Source organism: Syngnathus scovelli, chromosome 9 (genome assembly GCF_024217435.2).
Source record: "Syngnathus scovelli strain Florida chromosome 9, RoL_Ssco_1.2, whole genome shotgun sequence".
NCBI classification, from domain to species: Eukaryota; Metazoa; Chordata; class Actinopteri; order Syngnathiformes; family Syngnathidae; genus Syngnathus; species Syngnathus scovelli.
The window spans coordinates 9,438,543-9,453,654 of NC_090855.1; the positions used below are offsets into that span (position 1 = coordinate 9,438,543).

The 15,112-nt window shown below is 38.4% G+C and overlaps 1 long non-coding RNA gene across 1 annotated transcript; it reads right to left on the reverse strand.

Annotated features, from left to right (window-relative positions):
• Positions 1-9,154: 9,154 nt before the first annotated feature.
• Positions 9,155-14,283, reverse strand: LOC125974950 (uncharacterized). The gene is made up of 2 exons (XR_007483799.1): positions 13,151-14,283; positions 9,155-13,046 (listed from the first exon to the last, which is right to left on the reverse strand). It is a non-coding gene; the product is annotated as an uncharacterized lncRNA (long non-coding RNA).
• Between the last annotated feature and the right edge of the window lie 829 nt (positions 14,284-15,112).

A 15,112-nucleotide genomic window follows, 5' to 3' on the forward strand; every position in this document is an offset into this window, starting at 1 on the left:
TTCTTCCAATCCGAACAATGGAGGCCACTGTGCTTAATCGGACTTTCAAGGCAGTAGCAATATTTCTTGACACTTCCCAAGATCTGTAGCCTATCATGTTTGGCATATATCCTTTGAAATTGTAACTGTATCCCCGTAGGAATTCCGTTGCTTTTCTTCTAAAATTGTGAGTTTGTCCTGGCTTTATTTCATCATTGTTTTCTCATATTTCATTTTTCTTCAAAATTTGATCAGGTTTTAATAGTTAAGACTAGAAAAATATTGTATTGCTTTTTCCTTACATCATTGTTGAATGACTTCGTATTAGCTGGATTCTCTTACATCTGTCAATGACAATTATTCAAGGCTCAGCATTTACATAACCAGGGCCAGGACCGGATACCATAAATGGATGGGTGGCAAATCACACTCTGCTAGATCCCCTTGCAACTTCACACCATCTGTCTTAAAATACGCAGAATCTCAAAACGGATCCACAGTGACTGTCTGTAGACAAAACAAAATGTAAGTATTGCTTCAGTTTTGTTTGCTCACCCTTAGGCCAGAAGCAAAACCATATTTGTTAGGTTGTCTCAATGTTCCAAAGCTGACAACCAATTGAAGAAGAGCCAAGTTGATGTCCAAAACAGAAGGAATAGAGGATTACAAGGAGTTAGGATTGTGGATTTGGGATAGTCACACAGTTGCCATTGTCTCTTAACTCATGACTATTTTTGGCAGCAGCAGTGGTCTTTTCATTCCTAAATGCAACGGGCTAACCTGCTCTGGCAGACACCTCATAAAGAGACATAGAGAAGCTGTAGTTAAAAGAAGCATTTGTGTGGCTTGAGGGCTGCTGATGTATTACACTCACGTGAAATACAACCTTCTGTGAGGGTGTTAAAGGGAGGGGAGCTCCGACATATGCTCAGGATGATTTGTCAAATTGGTGAGTCACTCCAACATAATGCAGTTATTCTCGATAAATGCACTGCAGAGCATTGCGTCAAAATGCTGGAGCCATCTAACTTGAAACAAAAAAAACAAACAAAAAAAAACCAACAAAAAAATACCAAAAAAAAAACAAACAAACAAACAAACAAAATGCATTCTGGGAAAAATGTCTCATGGATTTTGGTATCTTTCTTTTCATTACGTTTGCAAAGCAAGTTTAGCAACAAACAAGCATGTGCTTACTGCAAGTATTACATTATCCAAGCCAAAGAAAAGCATCATACATCACTAGTCTACATATATTCACTTTTTTAAAATGAAAGACATGAAATTTCATTTTGATTTACAACTTTCAAAGAATCTTTAACATTATCCTGACTGAGTTTCTATTGTCCTAAAATGCGCTCTTCCAATAATTACAGCAACTTGATTCAACCTAATAAAGAAATATATATATTCATTTACTTGTTTGTTTTTATTTGTTTCTTGTAGCCTACTGGTCCATAAAAAGATGTCTAAATGAAACTGGTCCATAAAAAATGTTATTGACCGCTATTGTTAAGAGCTTTTCAATTTTAAAGTGTGCCTCTTTTTTTTAATGGAGTTCAATGATATTCACATGTTAGAAAAACACCATGTTCCATGATGTCCAGACAGCTTCTGTTGTCAATGAATCACACTTGTTTGGTGTGGTCACATTCATTCAGAGTTTATGCATAGTAGTTGTGAGAACTTGTGACAGACGTCTGGAGGGGAGAACAACATAAATGAAAAGGGCTAAGGTCTGGGTGCTTCACTAAGGACTTGCAGTACGTGCAAACGGGAGAATATGGCCCCATACGAGGACACACTCTTCTGCTGTGAATAATTTTGGTTTTCTGGTCGGCTTTCCTTTGACTTGGTAAAAACAAAAAAAAACTCTTAGCAAGTCAGAATGTGTCACAACAAACCACAAGTGCCACATGACAACATAGTGACCGCAGCACATGGAAAACCAAAGACACTGTTTGTTTGCCAAGTCATTAGTTTCTGTTTACTAACCATACCCTTTTCTATTAATTGTCTGATGTTTGTGATTCAGTATTTTAACCTTGTGAGTCATTTTGGGCCATAGTCTCCCATTCACGCTTAAGTCATTTTATTATGCACTTGGCTTGCGTTGTTTAAACGCACGGCAATCCTCCCATCCACATTCATGACAAACCCACCATGCCTACGTAATCTGAAAATTTGTGCGCAAAAACAACAATGCTGTCCATGTGTCATGAAAGAACAAAACAACATGTACTGATAGTTCGTTGCATCGAAACATCATTTGACACTTTATAAGTTGCATGAAGCTGAATTGATTCCTTACCACATCTGAAAAAGATAACGAGCTAGAATTTGATTGAAGTTGACCAAGGTTGCTAATATAAAATGATTGTGAGAATAATTCACTACTAAGATGCAAACTATAGATGCAGTTTGTTGTATATTTTTATCATAATGTTTTATTTTTTTAAATTAAGTTGCATGTGGGTGTGCATTTTCAGCAGCACAACAAAGAATACAGCGATCTACTGTAGTTCGGAAATATGCCATTTTATTATTGAAAACAGGGGAGGCAAAGCATGTCAGAGGCAGTCAACTTTGGACTCTTTTTGACAGATTGGACACGTTCTCGATTGTATATATAATCTGCTGGTTATTTCCTTTGTTTCCAAAGACCATTTCCACAACATTATCAAGTTTCAAATTATTAACAGAACATTATGAACAATATATTACAGGGCTAACATTTTGTTCCACAAAACCTCACAGAAACTCTTCAGAAAGTACTACCGTATTTTCCGGACTATAAGTCGCTCCGGGGTACAAGTCGCACCAGCCATGAAATGGCTAATAAAGAAAAACACATATACGTCGCACTGGAGTATAAGTCACATTTTTGGGGGAAATGTATTTGATAAAATCCAACACCAAGAACAGACATGTCATCTTAAAAGGCAATTTAAAATCAAAATAGAATAGAGGCAACAACATGTTGAATAATCGTGCGTTATGCTAAACAATGAACTGAGAATGTGCCTGATGTAACATATTAAGAGTTATTCAGATAACTACATATAGCATAAATAACATGGTAGCAAATTTACAAAATTATACGTGTCACTGCAAATCACTAAAGCCAATGAAATCTTCATCCTCGGTGTCACTTTTAAACAACTTCGCTAACTCCGGAGGTAGGAGATGCAGCACTTCCTCTTCTACGTGGGTTACGTCAGACTCATTGTCAGTTGCAGTTCCAAATATTTCACAGGCCTAGAGTGCCCTCATGCGGTTTAGTGTGAAAATAACGTGAAATGATATAGTAATGTGTATATAATTTCACATATATGTCGCTTCTGAGTATAAATCGTACCTATCTATGAAAAAACTGCAACTTATAGTCCAGAAAATACGGTAAATCTGTCAATGTTTCCAATATTTGTGCTCATGGAATGTGTATCCCTTATTTTTTTGCTTTTGTAGCATCATAAGTAAATTAACATTGAGATGGTGTTGAACCCTCATTTTAATAGACCTTCAGAGGACACTAAAACCCGCTAATATTATCCATTAAAGGGCAAAGAGAGGGATGATGAGTCCCCTGGCAGCTCAGCTCTTGAGTCATGTGAAATGATGTTGAGGCGCAAATTGTGAGTAATTTGGGACAGATGAAATTGAATTCCTCCAACAGCACAGTGTGCTGCGTTAATGCAACAGAGCAGCCATCAACTTCACGCCTCAAAGTCAATATGAAAAACATCTGTTTCAACATCTTTCACTTCCCATAGTGATGTTCTTGGGTGGACTCTGGCATTGCGACCTTGACAGTGTTTGTTCTTACTTAGCTTCAGTCTGTGATAAGGCCTCTGTTGCTTCTGGGGGCAATTCAGGTCTGGATGTTTACTGTTCTGCAGGAACTGTTGATATTTTCCCCTTTCACATGGCCAGATACAATTAGATGCTAAACCAGTATATGGGACTATCTTTTGGTTAGAGCTTTCTTTGTCTTGTTTCTGTTGTCAGAAAAGCAGTACGTGTTTTTGTTTCTTCTTTTCCCGCATTATTCTTCTCTAAACATCTTTTGTTGTTGCTGGTCCCTCTTTTGGCATGCGTGTTGCACAAAAGCCACAAGCCATTATAGCTCAAGAACGGTGATCTTAATCAAAGCTCATATCTCACAGAGAGTCAGACGCAAAGATGAAAGAGTTGCGACTAGAGACGGGCTGTCAGAAGGCAGCAGGCAAATTTGGAGAGAAACTATCTCACGGTCTGTCTCCCTACCCCTGCTGCTTTGACGGCAGACAGAAAACCAACCAATAGGAAGACGTTATGAAATGACATGACTATCCCAGCGAGCACACAGCCACAATCATCAGCGCCTAACATAAAAGAAATAGACGGGAAGAAAAGACTTAATATTTGTTTTTATGTAGGACTCAAACAGAGGTTAGCCGGCTAAAGAAAATGTTCACTATGTATGTAAACTTACAGTAATATGAATAGCTCACTTCCAGCACCTCCAGGTGGGCTCTTTTTAACCAAGCACAAACATGACCACTGTCCAATTCCTCTTTTTATTTTTCAACACAAAATTTTAACCTTGCATCGCCTTGACAACAACCCAAGTTATATGCAGACTGTCAACATAATGATGTTGCATTTGGCGCCTGAAATACACTCTATAATAATTACTATATAGTTACTATATAGTCAATATGCTAATATGTTTGATGACATGCAGTGTCGCTTGCTTTCATCTGTATCATCACTTTCATATTCAAAACATGAAAAGCTGGTTCTATGCTTAGCATGTATTTCGTAGCTTTTTGGAAATTACTAAGTGGGACAATTCAAAAGAGCCTCACCCCATCTCAGTCAAATGTGTTTTAACCCTTCAACATCCCCACATTTAAAAAGCTTGTCTTTTGCATTTTAAATTTCCTTTGGACAGTTATCAATTAATCAATTCTTTTTTTTTTTAAAGTGTGATTATTGTTTGTTTCATTCAACTAACATAACAATTACTTCCAAATAGATTATAGATTGAAAAGACGTTTGGTATATTGAAAGAAATGTGGGGTAAATTGAGAAAAATGTGTTCAGCCTTGAGGTATTTTTATGCCTTCTCTTTGAATTTGATATGTGAACAATTTGATAGTCTTACATTCTTTGGAGGCCACGCCACCGCACTAGACTGGACATTGAGGAGTTATAAAGAAACCAAAATATTATTTGATAGAATTCATAGATGTGCACGGGTACAAAATGACAGGTGATGTTGGCTTAAGTGGGCCACCCACAGAGGAACATTAAATCCCACCTTTGGTCGGAATGGCCTTACAATGTATTTAGCAAGCGTCATCAGTTTATTAAGCTTCCCCCAAAAAGAAATTGGTGTGGCCAGATCAGTGTGGGATGCAGTCTGGCGCCTCCACGATTATTGCTGTTATTTCAGAACTCAAAAAAAATGTTACATTTTACTGGTGAGAAAGGGCCGTGTGAGTTTTTGTGCATTTTTGCAATCAATGGGCTACGTACTTATAGTTCAGAGAGCCACACTTGTTTTTGCTGCATCGAGGTTGATCACATCATGTGTATGATAGTATCAGGCTCTTTGAAAAATGTATAATCAACGGAAATAGTGAAGCAATGGGAGGGACAACAAAGCAGTAAAATACCCCAAAGTACTATAGATTAAAAAAACAAAGAAAGAAAAAAAAATCCTTAACACTAATATTGCACAATATATAATATGGTGGGAGCCTCCAGCACCACAATAAAACATTTGCTTTTGGTCTCATATAAGTTAAATCAGGTCAGCCCTGCAAGGTCTCATGGACTGATCACTTGGCTGACCTCGAGGAAACACAATTATAGGCTATGGTACTATGGGGTTTAAATGATACCATTGTCTTGCCAGCTTTGACATCTTGAAAGTCCAGTGTGCAGAATGTTTGAACAGGTAAACTCCAAGATCTACAATGATGACCTAGTCGGATGCACATACGACATAGGAAAGTGGAAACCGCCTGTGCAAGTGCCACTTGTCTCCAGGCTGGCCTGCCACAGGATCCTCGGAAAAACTGGACAAAGTAGCTGGGAAAAGTTAAGTTAAGTTCCAAGTTAAGTTGCTGCCCCCAAGTAATGGTGGCAAATACAAAAGTTATCCAAACCAAATTGTAATCTATCTAAATTTCTCTTTGCATTCGACTCATTTTCAGTGTTCAAATATTAAAAGCCAGAGGGACAGTAAAGATGTCTGTCAAGATTCGTGTTCACTTGACAAACTTAAAAGCAAAAACCACATTGGAATGCCCAAAGAATATCTGACCGAATGAAGTATTTGGTAAGGACATGAGATGCTGTGTTCAAGGCAAGAGTTCAAAGGGCCTGAACCAATAAAAGACAATGGGCCATATCCATATTGTTGTGGAATAAAAAGTGCTTGGCTGAGGTTACGCTCCCATATGAGCAAAGGTTTGTGCTGGAGGCTTGTCTTCTGAGTTTTGACTGGAAGCCATGGGAGCAGGCCACAGCAGAAAAACAGGTCAATACTGACGGTTAGTGCCACAATTGGGGAGTTTGTGGTCTGACCATTTGGAAGACTGAGCAGAATAACATTTTACTGGGGTTCATAAACCTCTCATGGATCTTCGAATGGCTCCTCCATTAATCTGAACGTGTTGAAAGCAGGATAATAAAGGCGAAGCTACAGGAATAACAAATTGTTACTGAGCTTTAGATGAGTCTCCAGCACTGAGAATTAAACTACATAATAGCGCTGGTATTTTAAAGACGATATTACAAGCTAGTAATAATTGATGAGTACTAAATGATCACTTAGATGAGACATAGCTTGTAAACAAAACATATAATATTTATTACTCATAATTCTTATAGAAAATTCAAATTGTTGTGCAAAGATAGGATAAGATGAAGAAATTGCTTCTTAAATTGTACGGAAGATCACACATTAGACAGCTCAGATGATAAGCAATTATATGTGTGCGTGTGTGTACAGGGCGTTCTGTGGCCGCCTGAACATATAACATTTTGGACTTTGAGGAACAGCACGCTAAACAAGAAGGCACACTGAGTTCACGTTGTACTCACTGATTTTCATTTGTTGTGTTTATGGCTTAAAGATGTTTTTCACTCTAATAGTTGCCGTAATTGTGTCAGTTGTACTGTTTTAGTGTAGCTTGATGATAGACTACTTAACATTCCAGTTTCATCGCTGCAGTGGAATGGAATTCCATCGTTAACCAAGGATCCACAATAAATACTGTACATATGACAAAGCAAGATGTCAAGATGGTTTGTAAGAGTGATGAGTCATAACACTAAAGCACGCAATAAAACATGTTGATTAAACTCTTGCTGTTCCTTGTGTGTGTGCGTGTGTGTTTTCCTTTTTAAAATCCCCCCAAATTACAATGAAAAACAGAATAAATTGATGAAAAATTAAACCAAACATGGCCTGTAAAAAAAAAAAAATAATTGTAGCGATATTTTTTTTTCTCTGTAACTCACTATCTTTGTCTTTGTCACTTCCCACTCCATAACTCAAACTTCATTTTGCACTTGAAGCCCTCTCCCAAAAGTTCCATTGTCAAAAGTTTTAGAGCTAACGAAAGTGCAAAACCCTTACTTACTAACTATAGGGGTCTCCATCACTTTTCCAGTTGTTGCCAACAATATGTACGTTACTGGATGAACACACAATTTAGTGTCTGCTATTTGGGAATTTAGAAAATCAGACCCAAAGGGCCTTATTTTTGTTCCAGGCTCAAGTCGAGCATGGGTGGAGTTTTCTTTCTTTTGGCATTTTGCTAGACTTTGCGCTGGTAGAATTAGACATAACGATCATGTTTGTGCTTTTAAACACCTTTGTGGAATGAAAGTAGACTTCTGCCAGCCAATCCGCTTCATGTCCCTTATTTGCATCCGAATAAGGGAGGGCAAAATCCGAGCATGCCGTGCCTGACATAAAAGCATCATCTACGTGGAGGTCGTAACTGCAGGAGGTCGTACTTGGAAGCGCAGGGGCCTAACCGCTGAGCTAAAAGTCGGTGTCGCCCCCCTTCCCCATTGCCTTACCCTCACCATAGATCAGTCTCCTGGAGTGAAGGAATATCATCCTCGTCTTTTAGACTTCACTTGACCCCTTGCTTTCAAAGTTACACAAACAAACATGCACATGTGGAATTCAGCCTCATGGCAGTTGGGAAGATGATCCTCAACAAATGCGGTTAGCTTCAGAATGAAAGCCCTGCTGTGTCCAATAACCCAGAATCATCTGCCAAGACCCAGCACATTAGTATGACCCTCTCCATTGTACTTTATAGGTCCATTAGTTGGACCTCAACAAGACATCATTTGAGAAAGCCCCCCCGCATTCACATCGATTGTCGTCAGATGTTCATTTCCCTTTAGGATAGTTAGAAAGATGAGCAAGGGTGGAGCCCTTAAAGAAACAAGGCTATATTTTATTATCCTATATCCTGGAATTGTAAGGCCATGCAGGAAAATTGAGTTATTTACAGATTGTTATTTTTTCTTCATGAATCACACAAAATGTATTTTTAACCCATAAGAGGGAACACCACAGTAAGTGCATATGCAGCTATTGTGGTTTGCTCCAGGGCATCTTAGCTGTATTGTGGAACGCAAGTGGAGGCTTAACCTTTGGACTATACCATCACACAAACAATAAAAAGCAGGGGTAAGGCAATTGAATTACGTGAGGTTCTCCCAGAGCAGTTCTAACCCATAAATAAATTGAGATTTTGGCATCGACAGATACAGAAAACAAAGACAAATACACACACATGCACACACACTGTGGATACTGAAATTAAATTTCCTTTCCTTCAAAGATGCATTATGGTTACTCTGAATGTAAATAAGCATTATTTTTCCATCCATCCATCCATCCATCCATCCATCCATCCATCCATCCATCCATCCATCCATCCATCCATCCATCCATCCATCCATTTTCTGTACCGCTTGTCCCCACGGGGGTCACGGGTGTGCTGGAGCCTTAGGTGGGGGACACCCTGAAGTGGTTGCCAGCCAATCGCAGAGACACAGAGACAAACAACCATCTGCACTTGCACTCACACCTATGGGCAATTTAAGCACTGATGACTAATGAGGTTGTACGATCATAAAAAAATGGCAACTGTTTGATTTCTTCCATTGTCTTATTTATTTTCACGCAGTGATTCATTGAGGATGTGATTTTTTGATACTGTCTCAAGTCCAGTAAAGTTAAGCACCATGCATGTGCTAACAAATTATTCATTTAAATGTTTGAAATAAAAACTGTTTTAACAAATCACTCCATCCTCAAGTTGACTGCTGACTTAGATAATAACTGCGGGAGATGGTTTGAATGGGAACCTGAAAATCATAATACATGGAAATTTTATTTTGAAATAAATCTCATCTCAGTGTTCAGCCAAGATCAATGGTCACGAGTTCACATAACTACAAACAAAGATGAAATGTTTTTGTCCTGATATTCAATAGCAGCTAAGGCATTCTTAGAAGAGTAAAAATCAACATTAAACCGACGGTGACTCACCATTGTCTTCACTACTGATCAATCATTGAGTCAATCCAATTGTTAAGTGACATAATGAGCTGATGATAAATGTAATTGAGCAAAATATACAGAATCCAATTGTTAAGTGACATAATGAGCTGATGATAAATGTAATTGAGCAAAATATACAGAATTTGCATGAAAGAAAACGTTGGTCCAGCAGTACAATAACAATTACATAGGACACCAAGGAGATGTAATTATTGTTTGTTATATGAGGTTGCTGGTGGAAAACAGAGCAATGTCTTCTGGGGGGTTTCATGTCAAAAAATCCAAGTTTTGTATATATTATCAATTTCTTATTTCATTTTAACCAAAAGAGCATGTTCATTCCCCACGCATCCCAAAACCTCTGACCACCCTCTGTAGACCGCAACTTCCTACTATAGGTCTCCTGCTGCTCAATAGGCCCCTCAGACCAGACCACTTCAGCGCTGTTCTGTTTTTTGAGTCCAAGTGTGTCCAGATGAGCCAGTTAATAAAAAAAAAAAGTCAAACATCTCAGGCCCTTATCAACACCAAGCATGTAATGTCATAGAGTTCGTTTCAGATTCAATGTGTTCTCAACGTGCCATAGTTATAAATTCTGGGCAGCTTTCAAGTACTGCGGTGTATAAGATCACAACCAAGGTGTCTTTGAAATGTTTTCCTGTCAACATGAGAGAAGACGACAAGGACCTTGAAAGGGTTTCTCCTAATCAAATGATGTTTCCCAGTCTGTATATCCATCATCATCCATCCATTTTCTATACTGCTTGTTCTCAGCATCAGGGTGAGTTGGAGTATATCACAACTGACTGAGCTAAAAGGCAGAGAACACCCTGGATGAATCATCAATCAATCGCAGGGCACGTAGAAACAAACAGCCGATTCCAAAATGCACAACCTTTGGGGTATTTGGACTTCAAAGTAGCATAATAATTCAATTTTTGTTGGACTGCAGTTGGACGTAGATTTAAGGTTATCTTCGCTGACCCAACCATAACAGCAATACGTCTCATCATTCAACTTTGGATTTCAAACATGATTGGTCAAATAACAATCTGCTCATAGCTCCAGCATGATCACAGTGTTGTAAACATTTGCAAATTGTCTGTCAAGTCTCAGTGTTGAAAGTAATTCCAGTCAAGAGCATTTGAGGTTAACAGTAGACTTTTGGTTTTGTCAGTCAATCAAGGACTTGGGAGATAAAACACACTGGTCTCACAGTGGGAACCCATAACGCAATGTGTTAAATATTCAATTCTATTCTGCGTAAGTAACAAAACAGTATATTGTCCCCGGGAAGGCTTGGGGTCGTAGATGGAAACAAACCAGCATAAAATACAATTCCTGTCTTGAGGCAAATCTGAATTCCCCAAAGTCTGCTCTAATTATAAACGAGGTGGATTAGTGCTTCCACCATTTGAAAGTCATGACAACATGGAGCCCAAAGACTCTACCTTGGACTGGTTGTCAGTCTTAGGCCAATTTAAAAATCAAGCACTAGCTATGCAATCTGTGCATATTAAAGTTAGCTTTGTGAACCTTCACACAGCCTATTGCCATCAGTATGGGTCATGCAGTGTGCACCAAATAGGACTGAACTAATGCCTTTGAGTGTCCAGAGGATCTTTTTCTACTCTGATATCACCGGTGGTAAAGTAAAACTGTTCATGTAATGAGATTGGGCATGTCATCAAGGGGTGTTATTTATTTGAACGACACAAAACTAAAGTGCCATTGATAGAACTGACAGTTTGAATGATGGCAGTGTCTGTGGGATTGCATCTGCTGGACGGAGCTGGGCTCATTAATCTCGCCTCACTCATGAGAAGAAAAAGGCAAGAAAATATCAGTCATCTTATTTGACTCTGTACCAACCAGTCAGTCTAGACCATTGCCCTCTCTCCTTCAGGGGTTCTGGCAATGAAATGTATCAAACTCAGCAGTTTTTATGTCTGTCTGTCAAAGCCAATTTAAGAGCAATGCACCACCAAACAGCACTTTTTTTTCCTTTCTTTAAAGGGACAGTGTTTAGATATTTTTTTTAAATTAATGTTCATTTTTAAAAACCTATATAAATTTGATATGTCAAAAAATGTTTTATTTCATGATTTTTTTAAATATAATCATAGGTCTAGGCATAGCTAGACATCGCAGGAGGCTGACATGCTTCGTCACCATCTTTTTTGCTACTGCTACTACTTTGTCACATCAATGACTACATGAGTAACAATTCCAACACACTTACTTCGCCGCTTGAGGGAACACTACAATTCGTTTGTGATGATATTTTGGTTGCACATTCGCTGAAGGAATTGGTGGTGACTTTGCAAAATGTGGTCTCTCTGAGGCACCGTAGAGCATGTGCTTCAAAATGCACGTGCTTCGAACTTAGGTCGTTGCATTCTATTAGTTCACCGCTAGATCACATTGAAAAAAAAAAAACATTTCTACACAGTGGAGCTTTAAAATGTGGACTTTATACTATATTTGTTATAGTGCAGCAATTTAAACATGCAGTTTATGTGTTGAAATGAATTTGTCTATAATATTCTATAAGGTGGTGTTATTGTTGAAATACAATTTGCATAATGTGTGCATAATGTAACAACTACCTCTTGTCAACTCTCTATCCAGTTGGATGGTAAACTTAAAAATAAATAAATAATTGTATTACTTGGATACTTGAATAATTCAAAACTTGCATGTCTTTAAAGGTGAGAAATTGAATTTTGAAACACACCGAGCAGTCAAAGTAATTGTTGGTTTTTCTTTCTTTTCATGAGATGTTCAGTCATGACAAAGTTAATAAGTCACTTCTGACTAGAATTAAAAATGTAACTACACAATGTATGATATACCGTGTATCGTAGTACTGACACAGATCTTTTGTAGCTCTGTCGCATTGCCATGCATAATGTTAGCGTTTAATAGGCATAGACAGTGTGACAATTGAAAATATTGAGCTGAACCACACAAAGATCTTGATTCCCACAGAGAAGGCAAACTTTACTGCACCTTGCAGAATATGATACATCAACTATGACATAACGGCCCTCTTCAGTACAACATAACTACAACGTGGCCTGTGACAAAAATATGTTTGACACCCCTGCTCTATGTTTTATTGTCAAATTACCATGTTGAATTGTCATTGCTGACATTACTATTGTAGCCTATGGCATTCAAACCGAAAAGTGGAAGTGTTTGCAATTAGCTAGAATGAACCGTATATGAGAAGAGGCTACAAAAGTGGCACTTGAGTTTAGCAGCTACAAGACAGTCTGGATGTCACTGTGGTTGACAAAGATGCTCAGAGCTCCAAAGCAGCTCTGTTGAGGACTGCACAGGCAGTTGTGACATCTTCATTATTGGTGCAACATGGTCGCTGAAGTGAGTAAACCAAAGAAACGGAAGGCTTGCAGAGCCAGACAGTGGAGAGCCAGGCGGCTTGGTACATTGTGGGTGCTTTTTCACGGGTGAGCTAATGACAAATGAAGAGAAAGTAATCATTTTGTCGAGTGACTTGCAAGGATAGTGTGCAACAAAGAACTGAGGAGCAAGATAAGTACTTCAAACAGCACTTACACACGACTTGGATGAATGGTCTTGGCTGTAATCCACATCTGATAATGTGGTGTGTGGCTAATCAAAATCCTGAGAAGGAAGTGTTCACACACCAGTGAATATGCACTGTAAAAGAATCTTATTGCATTGTTTCCAGTTGCAATCAGATGATTACATGGAAGGATAAAGGCGTAAATATATGAGATGTCGCCAAGACAACCCCAAACCTCATCTACGTCCTCATTGTCCCATCTTTAATCGAAACCCTCACAGGGTATAAAATATCCCTTTGTGGTTGCCATTAACATTCACCCAGGAAGCTCAATCAGTAGCCAATTCTGGTTTTTCCCTCCTTTTATAATTAGGCTCCAGGCGGTGTGGGATAAGGCCGAGCATTTTGGCTGAGAAGACCCTCGGAGATGGGTTTTTGTGGTTTGGAAAGTCTTGGCTGGAAGGAACAGCTGTGTTTTGGAGCCAGCAACTTGCCTTTCTCAGATGTGAATCATGTCCTAACACAGTGACAAAGTTCGCAGACAAGATGAGAACTCTGAACACAGACATGTGCATGGAGAAGGTTTTTGTCAGAAAGCAACAACTACAAAGATTTTGCATTTCTGCTGGCAGGCTGGTTTCTTAAAACAGCCTTCTGGGGTGCTTCTGGACAAAACATTATCAGGCGTAGATCCTCAGTTGCTTAAAATCCATATTATGTTTACGTTGAAATAGTCTTGCATCTTTTTGCATTCACCCCCAGCAAGTTCAAGCTTGCATTTTGCCCTTTGATAATCAAACTTTAAGATGATGGATTTAAGAGAAAATTTGATTCCAAATATCAAATGATTTCCATTCATATTCATTTCAAGTGTTGAGATCAGTGTTCATACTATAAATCAGACAGCTCATTAAAAATTGATACTGTGGCACAATTTCAAGTCATTCTAAAGGCAAAGCACAGTAATGATCACATTGTTAAATCTCTGGCAGAATTATTCAAAACCAACCATTATTATTTTTGTGTTTATATTGTACACCTGTAGTCTGCTGAAAGGCTCCATCCAGAAAAAACGCGATCCTAATGAAGGTAAGAGGCCTACAAAATCGATCATTAGATGCCGTTGTGATGTTAATCATCATACTGTAAGTAAAATGTTTATACTTACTAGAATGTAATGTACTTGCATAGTTGAACTGATAAAGGATTTTCCAAACTTCTTCCATTTAAGTAATGAAGGATTTTCCAAACTTCTTCTCAAGTAACAAATTATAACTGTGATGCGCCTGTGAACCAAATATGAATACAATGCCTTACGAGGACAATGAACATGATAAAAGAACTTGTAATTCGTCTGCCTTACATTGATTTAAGGAGCTCACAACATTTAAGGTGGTGATACAAAAAAAATCTTAATACTGACCCTAAAATTTGGAAATGGTACTCTCATGAATTAATGATGGCAACAGATGAAAAGTTGAACCACTCAAGCTTTCACAAGCTATCCTTACAGGATGATGAATGAGAGTATCAAAATCCTAAGTAAATTATCCAGTAGTTGCCCGTGTTTTAAACATAATATTCTTGCTTTTTTAGACGTTACCACCAAGTCTGAGAGCTGAATCTTCTGGAAAATATGAATTTCTATACCATAATGGAGTCAAATACAACAAGTTTAGAACAGCGAATTGCACATTTTTAAGTTGTTAAACTACACGTGACAATTTGAAGTTTATAAGTGTCACATGCCGCTATGTCACATGTCAGCCTCATAGTAGCATGAATCCACCGCCCGTGCAACTTGAAGTAAGAATCTGCTGACGTAGACTTCAATCTGACCTTTGGGTGTCCACAGTCAACCCAGTGCAGACTACAATACAGCGTATACACTGCCTCTGTCAGACTCGATAATCTCAACTGCAGAACCATAAATGTTTCCCTTTACTCTAAGAGAAAACTATGTTTGGACAGCACATAGGAAAGCCAAAGAA